This window comes from Enoplosus armatus, chromosome 3 (assembly GCF_043641665.1).
Source record: "Enoplosus armatus isolate fEnoArm2 chromosome 3, fEnoArm2.hap1, whole genome shotgun sequence".
NCBI classification, from domain to species: domain Eukaryota; kingdom Metazoa; phylum Chordata; class Actinopteri; order Centrarchiformes; family Enoplosidae; genus Enoplosus; species Enoplosus armatus.
Window position 1 is genome coordinate 3,506,349 of NC_092182.1, and position 10,801 is coordinate 3,517,149.

The window sequence follows — 10,801 nt, forward strand, 5'->3', positions numbered from 1 at the left end:
AGAGTGTGTGTGTGTGTGTGTGTGTGTGTGTGTGTGTGTGTGTGTGTGTGTGTGTACTGACTCGAGGGGCGGTGCGAGGATATAGAGGTATGTCAGCGAGATGGGAGTTTTTTGGGGATGAAGGAGGCGGGTTTAGAGCGCTGCTAAGGTAGTGTGTGTGTGTGTGTGTGTGTGTGTGTGTGTGTGTGTGTGTGTGTGTGTGTGTGTGTGTGTGGACGGGACAATGTGTGTGTTTTGGAGCTCTCTTGGGAGGATGCAATAGCACAACCATTCACGAACGCCCTTCCCAGCCAGCCTCCACTCCTCTCCAACACACACATAAACACGCTATCTTCCACACACACACACACACACACACACACACCTCAAACCGCACACACTTCTTGGCAGCACCTCACTCTCCCTGTCACATACTCAACCAAATATTCTGTGGTCAACGGGCTATTTAAAGCTTTGGCTGCAAAACGTCTGCGTTTGAAACCAGCAAATCCCAATAATATGACGAATGTCAGCTCCACGCTATTGATTGATGAAAACGCTGCAGAAGAACAACGAGGGCCACGGCCGAGACCTCCATATGACTCGCCTCATCACGGCATGTAAAGTATTTCTCTTTTAACGTGTCGCTGCCATAACAACCACGGCGTTGGATTCGAATTTGAATGTTCATTCGGTTATAAACAACAGTAGTTTGGCTGGCATGATGATGATGATAAAAGCGGATGAGATATTAGACAGTTTTCCAAGATGCTCAGCATATCACATATTGCACCGACATGCATACATACAGAGATGCATGCATGCACACATGCAAATATACTATGTTTAAGGTGTAAGATAAGACGAGGTCAAACTTTGTCGATCCCCATGGAGGGGGATTTAGTTTTACAACAGCACAAGAGGAAGAGGAAGAGGAGGGAGGAGGATACCGATAGGTAAAAAGAAAAATATCAAATCAAAACGACAACAGCTAAACGAACTTACTGCCACATGCTCATCATCTCATGCACACACACACATATAGGTACACAAGATATAGAGACACAACAGTCATTTTCATATCTTAAAAAGAAATGTATATATTAATATTATTGTAAATATTGTCATTTATTTTATATTGTTGTGGATGTGACAAATAAAGTTCTTAAACTAGTGTGCAGTGTTGCAGAAGCATATAATACATATAAATAAAGTAAGAAATAAATAAAATAAAATTGCAATTAAATTATATTGTGTGTATATAACAGCACAGTAATGATATGTTGAAATAATATTGTAAAACATCGTATAGTATAATGTAATGTAGATTATAAAATATGATAATGTAACTAATATGCTAGAATAAATAGAATAAAATATGTAATAATAAAACCTAATATGTATGCATGAATAGAAACGAACGAATGAATGAGGTGCAAACAAAATGTCGTGAATTAAGAGAAGCAAATGAAAGGGAGCCAAACAAAACCCACAAAATATTATAGTCATATTTCAGTTATTATTATAGTTGTTATGGCTATGATTAGTCACATTTCAGTTATTATTAGGGCCCGCGCACAAAAGTGCCAGGGCCAACGGTGTTTGTTTGGTTATTGGTTTTGTAGAGATTATTCTACTTTAGTAACACATTTATGAAGGTCTTAGGACGCTCGAAAACTCATGAAACCTTGCATCCAACTGGTAAATATTTGGATTTGATGTTACAATTGTTCTTGGGTGTGGCTCTATAGGACCCCCCTAACACAATTGTGATGCCCTTGGTATACTTGAAACTTCGGAAACACCCTCTTGAAAGGCTGTGGATGCTCTGAAACTCGTGAAATATTCCATCAGAAGCGGTGAAAGTCTTCATTAGATTTAGGTCTTTGGCTTGGGTGTTGCAATATGGCACGATAGTGGGTGCATTTTTGCAGTAAAGACTAAAGACTTGCTAATTTGCATGGCTTTTGCGTTTTTCATGGAACGCCGTTGCCGTGGCGAGATTGAAAATTGGCATGTTTCGCCGTGAAACAGGAAGCTGTCGTACCTTGAGTGCACGTTGTCCAATATTCATCAAACTTGACATGTTTGACAAGAGTCCGGGTGTGAGGATTTCTACATGAACATATTGAGCGTTAGTCGTAGCGCCACCTACTAGCAACAGGAAGCAAGCCATGTGTGTATGCACGACGTCTCGTCAAACAGGAAGTGGGAATAACTCAACAATGTCTCAACCAATCAGCTTCAAACTTCATGTGGTTATTGACGGACCACTACTGATAACACCCATGTGACATTCTTGAGGTATAATTATAGTGCCACCTACATATAAAGAGGTAAACTACACTTTTAACTACTCCTAGAGGTATTGTCCGATTGACTTCTAATTTGATCTCCACAACTTCTGAGCTTAGGTATGTTTGATGAGTCAAATGGGGTTTCCTATGGCAGGTGCTTCACGCCATTGTTAAACAGGAAGAGGGAATGTCTCTGCAATTCTTTGGCCTATCAGCCTCAAACTTCATATGGTCATTGAGTCCAGGCGTGAGGATTTCTACATGATAGTATTGAGTGTTAGTCATAGCGCCACCAACTGGCAACAGAAAGCAAGCCATATGTGGGGGGAAAAAAAAAAAATTAGATTCACATGAAATCTACATTTGCTTTCGCAACAAGTCTACACTTGTTATGCAGCAACATCTGTTGGTATGTCAAACGTCGTCACCATGGCAAACGCATGATGCCATGCCAAACAGGAAGTGGGGATAACTCAGCAATTCAACCGATCAGCTTGTGACATCTATGTGACATTCATGAATCACAGGCATCCTTTGGATATTTCACTCAATGTCAACATTTATACAGCTTCAATGAAGTATGTTGTACTATGAATATATTCCAGTATATTCTGTATCAGACAGTGTGGAACAAGATCATGTTTCCAACCTTAAAGCTGGTAAATGTATGTTACAGACATGTCTGATGAACAGCTGGTTTCAGTCACGACTTGCAGATGTTGGAAGACCAATCAAAAACTTACAGCCGCTCTTCACATATGGGCTCAGTCTTAAGCTTGTGTGTGTGTGTTCACGTGTGGGTGGTGGTGGTGGTGGTGGTGGTGGTTGAGGTTTTGGTTGTGTGTGTGTGTGTGTGTCATCTAATCTCATTTCACTTATTGGGTTTTAGGGAGCTAAGAATACACCCTGCTGGGACGAGACGCTGCAGCCGCACCACCAGCTGTGTGCAGTGTGGCTCCTGGCTGCCAGTCACACACACACTGTAGCATTGAGTAAGACAAGTCATCAGTCTAATTTTGGATACTTAAAGATAAGATAAATGCGTATTGATTCCTGTGGAGAGACTTTGCTGCAGCAGCCAAACTAATTGAATTCAGCAGTGGAAAAAAAGTCGGATGTGAACCAAAAAAACAAGTGAACGCAACTAAACACTGAAAGCAGTAACTGACAAAGGACTCTTAAGTTTTCTCCTCATCTGAGTGGAAAGTCTACGGGTTAACCAAAGTTAAGGACAAAGTTAATGTATCAAATGTATATACAGTTTTTAACGATTCGATTTTTTTAAAACGTTACCACTTTTTGGCATTAAAAAACAACAGAGTGGTCTGTTGGTCAATAAACCATCTTGTGCAAGCATGTTCTGTTTACCCTCCCGATTTGCTTTTCTTTTCCTTGCAAAATATGCTATGCTAACTTTCTTTTTCTAAATGATCTGACAGGACTTTGTAATGCGCGCATGAGGGAGGGGTGGAGGAGTCGGGTTTTGCAGGTAGAGTTACAAACGTGTTGCGCAGCAGCAACAACTGCATATGTATTGAGGAAGTGGATCAGAGGGGCGGTGTTTGCAGCATCTGACCGATGGCAAACATGGACAAGTTTACTGGCAGCAGAGCAGCATATTTTACAAACAAAGAGCAAACTATAATGTTGGACGAAGACGAAGAAGTTCCACGCTACAAGCAACAGAGCTGCAGCTGCCAAATGCAGGAAGGACAGCTGACAAAAAAAAGTCGCAGATAATAACATTAGGGCACGAGTAGATCTGACTATAATTATAAACCCGTTTCTGATTCATAATGAGACAGAGTGAATTTAGATGAAGTGAACAACAACAACAACATTCCAGCCCCTAATTGCCTAGAATATATAATTTACAGCAACTAATAAATAGAGCCAATATTCAAATATTCACTTCATATCATATCTTCCTTTTTTTTAACATAAAAGTCAGAGTCCGTAGATGAAGTTCATCTTTAAGCTCATAGTCCATACAACAATGTTTGTTTCAAAACTACTCTCCAGCTTCCAGGAGCAGACAGTTTGTTGACAGGTCTCTGTCCAACACTTGTTTTGGTTACTAGGACATTGCAGAATAGTCCTTTTTTCCTGGCAGGGTCTTTAGAATCCGTCCTAGAACCCAGGGGTTTTGGAAGGTATTCTCAGGCCCATCTCCTGGAGAAAAGATCAGCTAGATATTGTACCTGTCTCCATCGCCTTCTAGAATACAGGTATTCCTTCTTGAAATGTCCAGAAGGCATCACAGGGTTAGTTTTGAGTAGAAGCAGATGATTAGGTGTTAAAGGTTCCACAGCGTTCAAGTCATTTGCTACTGTTGTGATGTGTCTATCATTCATTATTGCCTCCACCTCATATTAGGCTGTTTCAAGGCCTCATCATCCAGAAGTCGTTCTCTTACCACAGACCACAGAATTTTTTTGATTGACGTAATGAGTCTCTCCCACATGCCTCTGCGGTGAGCGCCTGATGCAGCGTTAAATATCCACTTTATTCCTTCTTGTACGTGGATCACATCTGATGGTTTTTACAGTATCTCTACGACATAGAAATCTGCATATTGTTGATGAAATTGATGCAGTAGTTAGTGTCCAAACTACTACTAGTACTACTACTAGTGAAGATTACACCACACCATTTTACATTGTGAACACAATGAATATAGAGGGGAAAAGTCCCACCAGTAAACAATCGCATCCCTTTTCACACCGAGATCATTGAGACTGAGATTTCTCCTTTTGTAGAAATTCTGGTCTTTGTTGCTACCTTTTAGACTTCAGGAAAGATTCAATGTTTAATCCCCGTGAAGCATCATCTGCAGGATTTCATTTGGAGTCCACATACCTCCTCTCTTCTTTGACAAGTCTTGAATTACAGCAATTCTCTTGGCCACAAAACTGACTGTCCAAAAACTTGACTGTTGAAGGTTTAGCTGTAGCCCGATCAACTCGTACAGCTAAAGTGGCTGCTGTTAGCTCGAGTCTGGGGTTAGTCATCTTTCTGAGGGGAATTACTCTAGACTTTCCCACCACTAAAGCAACATGAAGTCCCCCAAGCTGTTGACGAACCTGTGATAACTGGCAGTGCCACAACCTTGCTCACTGGCATCACAAAAGGGATGTAATTGTATTGTTTTCACTTGGCCAAAATCCTCATGTTTTAAACATCTGCTGACCTGTAAATGTTTTAGTTGCTCCAGTTCAGACATTTTTCATATGGTTTGGAGAGTTCACCAGGAATTGTTATATCCCATCCACACTTAGCCTGGCAAAGATCTTGGAGAATCTGTTTTGCCTTTAGTACAAATGGTGCAGCAAGACCTAACGGGTCGGATACTGAACTGACAGTAGAGAGTACAGCTCGTCTGGTAAGAGATCTGGTTTTGATTGCAATCTGGAATCCAAATGTGTCATTTGCAATATTCCAGTACATCCCAAGAGCCCTTTCCATGGGTAGCGTTTCTCTGTCCACGTCCAGTTCTTTTATCTGTTTGGCTTTGTGTTCGTCTGGGATAGCAGCCAGGATAGCACGGCTATTGCTAACCCATTTTGTTGTTCTTTAGCACACATCTCACTGACATTCTTGATGAGGTTAACAGCTTGCTTTTCTGTTGCTACAGACTTAAGGCAGTCATCAACATAAAACTTTGATTTAATAGTGTCAACTGCCATTGCATCAAATGTGTCCCTTTTATCTAATGCTGTTTTTTGTAGAGCAATATTAGCACAGCTTGGTGAGGTGACGGCCCCGAACAGATGAACTTTCATTTGGTTTTGCTCTAAACTTTGGCTTGTGTCACCAGCTGGCCACCACAGAAATCTCAGGATGTTTGAATCCTTTTGGTGGAACATCCCCGCAATATCTGCCATGATGACAAACTGTTCCTGGCGGAACCTCAGCAGAACACCAAGAAGTGAGTTGGCTAGGTCGGGTTCATTGTTGAGTGATGTTCCTTTGTATGAAGATGTACAATCAAACACTACTCTAATTGTCTTTTCATGCTTGTGGTACAGCCCATGGTGAGATATGTACCACACCTTGCCATCATTTTGATGAAGGTCCTTTGATGGCAACTTCTACATCTTTTACATCTTTCATGAAGACCTTGTACTCTTCCACATAAGCAGCATCTTTCTTGAATTTCCTTGCAAGGTAATGTTCAGCATTTTGGTAACTGCTGGGCTTGATGACATCACTATTACAAAGTGGCAAAGGTAAGTAATAGTGATTATGTTTCAGTGTAGCTGCATTTGATACCAGCTGCGTGAATTTGCCATCATCAGCTGACATTTGAGGTTTTCCCTCATATTCTCCCTCTGGGAAATCATGGTGGTACTGGTTTACAAGAAGGTTTTCCAGCTGTTCAATTGAAATGCGGTTTACTGATGCCACTGGCCGTCCAAATTTATCCACAGCTGAAGATAAGTTGAGTGGTCCATTTACCACTCATCATAAGAGGGTTCTTACAGCGTAGGGACCATTGCCATGGCCATGTATTATTTGCCAGGCTCCATTGTCTTTGGGACATCTACTCCAATCAAGAGTTCCACATCAGTATCAATTTCTTGCAGTTGTATTTCCTTCAAGTAAGGCCACCTGTTGAGGTAATTTTGAGAGAGAATTGTTCCCATCCAAATCACCCAGTTGCAAGAAATGCATAGATTAGCATTGTTTTGCTGACTTTAATTACACTGGTACTATTGACAGTTTGCAATCTTTTTCAGCCCCGATATCCCGATATATCAGACGAGTTTCACGGACAGATCTCATTTTATCATTTGGTTCATTCTCTGCAGGTTTCTCAATGTGTAGTATGCTAGGGTGCTTTCCTTGACAGTACTTGCATGTCATCCTTCTTTTGCAAGTTTTGCTCATGTGTCCCCTGGTTAGACAACCAAAGCAAAAGCCATTTTATTTCAACAGTTGCACCATAAAATCATGTGGATGAACCTTTTTACATTTCACATTCATCTAATGATACCATTACACATATTGGTAAACAGATTTTCAGGTTCTTGATTCTTTGCTTTACCTACAGTTTTACTGTTCCTTATTCCAATTGCCATGGCAAAGCTACTACTTTTACCTCTTTGTTTAGTTTGAGGTTTGTGAGTCTGCTGCCATGTTACTTTTTAGGATGGCTCTATAGGGATCTTGAATGTCGCCAAAGAGGGGATCTTGCAGAATGCAAGCTTTCTCCATGTAGGCATTTGCAATTTTCATTCAATCTCCAAAGTGAATTTTCAGAAGTCTCTGTGCCTCAGCATAGCCTCTGTTTGGTTTCATATGAAGTGCCTCACTAGTTCTCTGGGTTGGCCACTAGTGTATTGTTCTAGGTAGTAAAGTCTATCACCATTACGTGTTTTATTTTCAATACCATGCTTAAATGCTCACATGAATGTTTGTTTGAAAACTTAAATGGTCACCATCAAAGACCGGGATTTTTCTGGAGGGACGTGAGGATTGTTGTAACACTAGTAAATCTGTGATCTTTGTTGTGATTACAGCATGATTAACAGCATGCTTCTCTTTTGATGCGGACATACGTGCCTGTAGTGCAGCTCTCTCCGTGGCTATTTTAAGACGAGATGGAGAGGTTGCTGATTGTCTTGTCTGTTTTGAATATTTGGATTGCCTGGACTGTTTGGACACATTGAAAATACTATCATCAGTTTCAACAAGCATTTGAGGATCTGATAAAGACGTTTTCCATAAATCCACTTCCAAAGAGTTTTTTTAAAAAGGTTTCCATTTTGGGCTCATACCAGTCCATTGTCTCGCTTTCCTTCATTTCAGCATGAGCATCTTTTAAATTCATTGAGTGTCATATACTTAACACCCTTTCAGTATTTCCACCATCAGCAAGCAGTGATCTGGGTTCATTCATTTTCCATTATAGCATTTTCTTCAGCCATCATCCCGCCTTTTAATCCTTAGGATCACAGTTTATTGATTATCTGCGTTTGTTTCCATCAGCACTCCAAATATTGTATCAACCGTATTTCTCTTGGCTCCATTTCCGTTTCCTTTTATTTGGCATCCAGACATATCCATATTCCTTTTATTGATCATCCTTAAAGGTTCACAATTCATCTCATCCATTTAATGAATTCATTCACTCATAGGATTGATCCGTGTTTTGATTTACTCACGGGCCTCCCCTGCGAAGCCTCTGATTATTGTGCAGTCGGAGCACTCTGTCCGCAGAGGTTCCTACTTTCATTCGTAAAGATTAAGCAGAGATTCCAGCCAGCGATGCACCATTCATCTCTTAACAGCGGTTATTCCTGCGCGTCTGGAGTCTTTGGCTATGTGGTGGCCTGTTCTAATCTTCTCTTTAACTGTGCCACCTTAACAGGGCCCCACTTCTTGACTCACATGTTGAAACGGTCCAAATCACAACACTGCAGCCGCTGATTCTGTTTCCTTCATTTGGCTGGTTTATTCTCACTTTAAACAAAACAACAACAGAAAAAAACCCCAAGTCTAACACGATGTAAGTGTAAATGTTATCTAACGAAGTGATTAGCATTCATTTTCTAATGTATTTTCGAGTATGTAAATGTTGAGCAGCCCCATAGCTAACGGGGGACATGTCGAGTTCTTGACCGAGTCCTCAGTTTGCAGCTGTGAACCAAACTCCTGCTGTGTCCTGAAGTATCCTCTGCTGCTCACAGTCAGGATCAAATCTAATTTGCACAAAACACACAAGCATGGGAGCACTTGCGCCAACACTCAGCAGTTTCAACCCACTGCTTCCTCTCCAATGCTGTGTGTCTGTGTTGTAACTAACTCCCATTCAGTTTGTTGAAGTGAGATTGCTGCGAGCATGTGCCACTGCTGAGGGAGACACAAGCTCACACACTCATGAACATTCTAAGTATCTCTCTCTCTCTCACTCACACACACACACACACACACACACACACACACACACACACCATTGCCTGTGAAAGAAACCATTATCCCCCATGGAGCCCCAGACATCTGGGCTCGCTACACAGTGTGCAGGCAGCCCACACACACACACACACACACACACACTCACACTCACACTCACACACACATCTGCGCATGACTGTGTGTGACAGTGAGTGAGACGGACGGGCATGGACGGTGTGTGTTCTCACTGGACACATGAAACATAGTGTAAGGGGGTCATGAGAAAAAAGGTCTGAGTCAGGATGTGTTACCCTAACGACCCCCCCATCCCCATGGCAACGCGAGCTGGCACACACGCCCGGCACAAAGGCATTCTGGGAAAGCACAGGTTTTATATTGCCCCTGGCTTTACACTCCTGTGCCATCACCCCGGTAACACTAATGCTGCTCAGCCCTCTAACATTTACTCTTGGGCGACACACACAGTCTTGCACAAATGAACTGTTGCGCGCACGCACACACACACACACACACACACACAGACAGTGTGTGACCCCTGGAAGAGTTACGACAATTCTGACAAGTCTCTTCCCCTCTCTCTCTCTCTCTCTCTGTTCTCCACTGTTTCTATATCTCTCTCTGTCCCTCTCGCATGGTTATGCTGCCTGAAAAGAGAGAGACATAAGAAAAAAAGGTAAACTAGTCTAAAACTAAGCTTTTGCAGAATTGGGGTCGATTTTCTTGTTTGCACATGTAAACATCATATCAAGGGCTTTCAGAAACCTAGATATGCTCTTGTCCTGGTTTGGAGAAACTTGAAAATTCTAGTGCTCTGGTAGAACTTGTTCTCCAACTTGTGTGCAAGTGTGTCTTCAACTCAAGTTACATACTAGTTGGTTGGTAGCACAAGAAAGGGTGAAATGAAGCTAAAAATGAAAGTGAAAGTCACTGTTGATGTGTGAGTGAACAATGTGAGCAGAAGTTACAGATTTGCTGGATGTGGAGTCAAAATAGCTCTTTTCCACTACGATATCTGAACAACCTGTTACCTGGAGCTTCCCACAACCTGAACCTGTAGGGAGCCGTGAGGTCTTGGTTCTAGGTTCTGCCTCATTTTCCTGCGTTTCACAAAGCAGATCATTTTGGATTTACATCGGTAAAAAGGCGACGGCATATGAAGACACCGGAAACACTGCTGTAATTTTTATGTTTCTGTTTCGTAAGGCGAGTGGTACAGACATCAATGGAAAAAGTGAGCCCTAGGGGGTCCACAGAATGGAGCAAAAAAAGAGCTTCTGCCCAGCTCTCAAGAGCCAGGTGCGTCTCCTGGGATCACACAGTAACTATACTGTTCATAATAAGGCTGATAAAATAATTTCTTTGAGCTCTTTGTGACACCAAAGAACATAATTGTCCTGCCAAAATACCAAACTACAGGTGCTACAAAGACATGCTGTCATTGCTGCTAAACTCTAATGATGTTAGAATCATGCATACAGGGAGATGAATGACCAAGTTTCTACATGGTGTGTGTGTGTGTGTGTGTGTGTGCATGTGTTAGGGCCTGTGTCCACGCAGCGTGTTCACGTGTCCAGAGACGGAGACAGAAAAGGTGTAGATCATGAATG